The sequence below is a fragment of the Eulemur rufifrons genome, chromosome 9, assembly GCF_041146395.1.
Source record: "Eulemur rufifrons isolate Redbay chromosome 9, OSU_ERuf_1, whole genome shotgun sequence".
In the NCBI taxonomy this organism is placed as follows: Eukaryota; Metazoa; Chordata; class Mammalia; order Primates; family Lemuridae; genus Eulemur; species Eulemur rufifrons.
In genome coordinates, this window is record NC_090991.1 from 8,924,836 (window position 1) to 8,930,040 (window position 5,205).

Sequence of the window (5,205 nt, forward strand, 5' to 3'; positions counted from 1 at the left end):
ATAAAATGAGAGCAATTATATATATAAATATATATCATATACAGAGCCCTGTGTGCAGGTTGTTCCTTTCCGAGCATTTGGAAGAGCTTAGGGAAAGGGGTAGAGGGGGATTTGGGTGATCCTGGTTATTACCCACTCCTTGGAGGCCACTCCTCACCTTTGACCTCTTCCTTCTGGTGCCCAAGCATCTACCCACTTCACCTCCTTCACGTCAACTAATTTAGTGCACACTATCCTGAGATCACTCAATATAAGAGAGACAGGAAGCCTTCATCTCTTTGTACAGTGATACTTATAAAGTGCCTACTATGTGCATTCTAGGCACCGTGAGGACACACTTATGAAAGAGGCAGAGTTCCTGCCCCCAAGGAGCTCCCCAGTTTAACGGGAGAGGTGAGGAGCACACAAGAAACTGTCATACAAGGTAGACCTAAACGTGCTTCATGGAAGGGGAGAAAGCTGGCAATGATCAAATTCAGAGGGATCAACCATTTGCTGTCCGGGGCTCCAAAGGGAAGGTTTCTTACAGAAGGCAGCATTTAAGCAGGGGCTTAAAGGATGTGGTGGTTTGGGGAGAGAAGAGCATCAGCAAACGCTTAGAGACAGACGAGAAAAGTTGACTAGAAGAAACATAGATCTCAAAACGTGAACCAGATGATCCTAATTTTGGGTAAAAGTGCACACATACATAAACATAAGCTAGAAAAAAAGGATGGATGGTTATGTACAATGTTCATTGTGGTAACTGTGGGGAGGGAATGGGTTTATAGTTAATTTTTATTTTCTTGGGGCTTATTTATTATTTTTGCAATGAGTTTGTCTTAGTATTTGTCTTGAGAAATAGCTTTATTATTATCCATATGCATACATACATACACACACAATTCTATCAAGAATACATAACAGACACACACACACTGGGTTTTGGTCAGTGTTATACCAAAATTGGATCATATTATACGCATTTTCATGCATCTCACTTTTTCCACTCAATAACTATTGCGTGCCAGTACTTCTCCTGGTAGAGCTCAAATTCTTCTTTTTTTTTCCTCACAAGAGTAGCTTTTTTTTTTTTTTTTGAGACAGAGTCTCACTCTGTTGCCTGGCCTAGAGTGCCGTGGTATCAGCCTAGCTCACAGCAACCTCAAACTCTCGGGCTCAAGCAATCCCTCTGCCTCAGCCTCCCGAGTAGCTGGGACTACAGGCATGTGCCACCATGCCTGGCTAATTTTTTCCTCTATATATTTTTAGCTGTCCAGATCATTTCTTTTCTATTTTTAGTAGAGACGGGGTCTCGCTCTTGCTCAGGCTGGTCTCAAACTCCTGACCTCAAGCGATCCTCCTGCCTCGGCCTCCCGGAGTGCTAGAATTACAGGCGTGAGCCACTGCGCCCGGCCAAGAGTAGCTTTTTATTACAAAATGAAACAGGTCTGTCTCTGCTAGTGGAGAGAGACAGACTGACTCACTCTCTTCTAATTCATTTTTTTAATGGCTACATAATATTTTGTTTTTCTATTGGGTTGTTATCCCCTTATTAATTTTTTTTTTTTTTTTTTTTTTTTTGAGACAGAGTCTCACTTTGTTGCCCAGGCTAGAGTGAGTGCCGTGGCGTCTGCCTAGCTCACAGCAACCTCAAACTCCTGAGCTCAAGCGATCCTCCTGTCTCAGCCTCCCGAGTAGTTGGGACTACAGGCATGCACCACCATGCCCGGCTAATTTTTTCTATATATATATTTTTAGCTGTCCATATAATTTCTTTCTATTTTTAGTAGAGATGGGGTCTCGCTCTTGCTCAGGCTGGTCTCGAACTCCTGAGCTCAAACGATCCGCCCACCTCGGCCTCCCAGAGTGCTAGGATTACAGGCGTGAGCCACTGCGCCCGGCCCCCCCTTATTAATTTTTTTTTTTTTTTTGAGACAGAGTCTCGCTCTGTTGCCTGGGCTAGAGTGCCATGGCGTCAGCCTAGCTCACAGCAACCTCAAACTCCTGGGCTCAAGCAATCCTTCTGCCTCTGCCTCAGCCTCCCTAGTAGCTGGGGCTACAGATCATGCGCCACCATGCCGGCTATTATTTCTATATATTTTTAGTTGTCCAGCTAATTTCTTTCTATTTTTAGTAGAGACGGCGTCTTGCTCTTGCTCCCAGAGTGCTAAGATTACAGGCCTGAGCCACCATGCCCGGCCAAGTCTTTTGAGTTTTTAGGTACATAATCCCTTAAGCAAAAAGGCAGATATATATATATATATATATATATATACACACACACACACACACACACGTATACATATATAAATTTTTTTTTTCCAGTGATCGTCCTTTTTCTGGTCCTCTTGAATGCACTAAAACCAGTGTTAATGGATATCCATAGGTAGTTTTTGATGTTAATTGAACTTATCTTAGTGTTTATTTAGGATAAGATTGACTTATTGGTATTCCATTAGCAGTCTGTTTTAATTAAAGCTTTTTTTTTTTTAATGACTGGCTGCTGAAATTTAATCAAATTCCTTTCAGCATCTGCTGATACCATGTAACTTTTCTTTTTAATTTGTTAACATAATGAATTATGTTGATAGATTGTCTGCTAGTAAATCAACTTTGTGCTTCTGGAACAAACTATTTTGTTACAGTGTAATTTTTCTGATTCATCAATATATTCATATTTTATTTAGAGATTTTGCATCTATATTTATAAATTAATTTGGTTTCTAGTTTTTTAAATTATCTTTATTGTTTTAACATTCATGAAGTCAGCATAATTTTAAACGAATTAGAGATTTCACTCGTTTCCCATGGCCCAGAATAGTTTAAGTATTGGACTATTTGGTTGTTGATCTTTGTTTTCTTCAACCAGCTCTTGAGTTTTTCTTTTTAAAATGTGTGTGTGTCTCTCTCTCTCTCTCTATATATATTAGGCCCCTGCTTTTGGATTTACCCTTTCAACCAAATTTGTTTTTGCTTTCAATAATTTCAGTTTGTATCTTTTAGGATATATACTAGGTCCTTTCCTTTTAATGATGAGAACATTTAAGGCTATACAATTTCCTCAGGGTATGACTTTTATTATTTTTATTTTTTTATATTATTTTTCTTTTGAGACAGTCTCACTCTGTTGCCCAGGCTAGAGTGCCGTGGCATCAGCCTAGCTCACAGCAACCTCAAACTCCTGGGCTTAAGCGATCCTACTGCCTCAGCCTCCCGAGTAGCTGGGACTACAGGCATGCGCCACCATGCCCAGCTAATTTTTTCTATATATATTTTTAGTTGTCCAGCTAATTTCTTTCTATTTTTAGTAGAGACGGGATCTGGCTCTTGCTCAGGCTGGTCTCGAGCTCCTGACCTCAAGCGATCCACCTGCCTCGGCCTCCTAGGGTGCTAGGATTACAGGCTTGAGACACTGCACCCGGCCAGGGTATGACTTTTAGATTTGGAGATCCTATGTTCCTAAAATGAGGGAGAAAAATTTTCTAAATTAAAAAATAGGATATACTGATTTAAGATTGTGAATTGCAAGTCTGGATTGGAGTCATGAGGAAATTGGGAGATCTGATTCCAGACTTCACTGGGATAAGGCCCGGGCTCTTTGAGCCTGAGGTTGGGGGCCATGTCTGCCACAGATCCCCATGGCCTAGAGCAGTGCCTGGCACAGAGTAAGGTACCAGTGATTACCTACTGATTAGAAGGGACAGATGACTGAACACTACAAGAGGGAAAGCCAGCAAGTGGAATCAGAGAGGTTATGGACTCACTGAAGGTCACACAGCTCATAGCAGAGCTAGCCTGAAACCCCAAAACTCATTAATTCTCAATCCAGGGATCAATCAGCTCACAAACAAGGGATTAGCAGAGTCAGAATGGATCTGCCTTCTGAAACAATACAGCAGAAATAAAAACAGAGCTAGTGACACAATCTAGGGAGATGTTGAGTGTTAAGGGGGTGCTAGATGCTGGTCAAAAAGGGAACTTTTCCACTTACTTGAAATTTGCAGAGTAGATCTAAGTGTCCTCACCATATGCACACACATGCACATACACACGCACAAATGGTAACTGTGTGTGATGATGGATGTGTTAATTAATTTCATTATGGTAATAATTTCACAGTATATACTATTTATCAAATCACCACATTGTATACCTCAAATATATACAATTTTGGGGGGGTCACATGTACCTCAATAAAACCTAAAAAGAAAAAAAAAAGAAAAAGAGACCTTATCAAAGTGACCTGTCTACAGAAGCAAGGAGAGGGACTGAGTTTCAAGGGCTCTGGTTCACCCAGTGGGTGGGGACAGATGTTTAAGCTAAAGGTCTCTGAAATAGGTGGACCCAGGTCTCCTGGGGAGAGTGTTTGGCATCCCCTAGTATAGTGGTCCTGAGGACGGGAAGGCTGTTGGCTTCACAGCACTCTGGGATCCTTGGAGTAAGGCCCCCTGACTAACCATCCTCCAAGCACTGGCTCAGGAAGCAGTGGGCGATTGGGAGAGCCTGCCCCCAACCCCCCTCCCTAGGAGCCAGCAGCACTGAGGACAGAACGGGCAGGGGGGTGCTCAGCTCCCCAACCCGACTCTCCTCCCTATCCCAGGAAGCCCTTTGAAAGGTTTTTCTGGCAGAGTTTAAAGCTTCAATTCATTCAACCGCCTGGCATGAGGCCCAGGATGAGGGGATGCCGGGAAGGCCCCAGCCCTGCACCCCAACCCTTACCTTAACTGCCCCTACTTTCCTGGGACCCCTGCTGGCAGGCCTCCCACTGGCCTCTCTCCATCCAGTGGCACCCACCCCCTTTCTCCTTGGGAACCCAGGTATCCTGCCACTATCCTGTGGAGCAGATGGCCACCCCGGAGGCTCAGGCTTGCTAAATCAGACATTTAAATCCCATAATCCTTGGTGAGAGGCTGGCGAGGGGGCAGCAGCCCAACCCTAGAAGCAGGGGAGGGAGAGAACCTTGTGCCAGCCCTGGCAGGAGGGGAGGAGGGACAGTTGGTTCCCTGCTTGTGAATGGAGTCACCCCCCTCCCTTGTTGTCATGCAGCCCACAGACTAACCCAGTCTCCAGCCTTTGTTCCCCTCCCGGAACCTGGGCGTTGGGCCCCCCAAGCCTGTACTCCCCGGAGACTCAGGTGGCTGCCTCCCAACTTCACCTCCCCACTCACCCCTGCACCTGTGGCCCGGCAGCCTGCACTGGCACCCACCCCTCAGACACACAGCT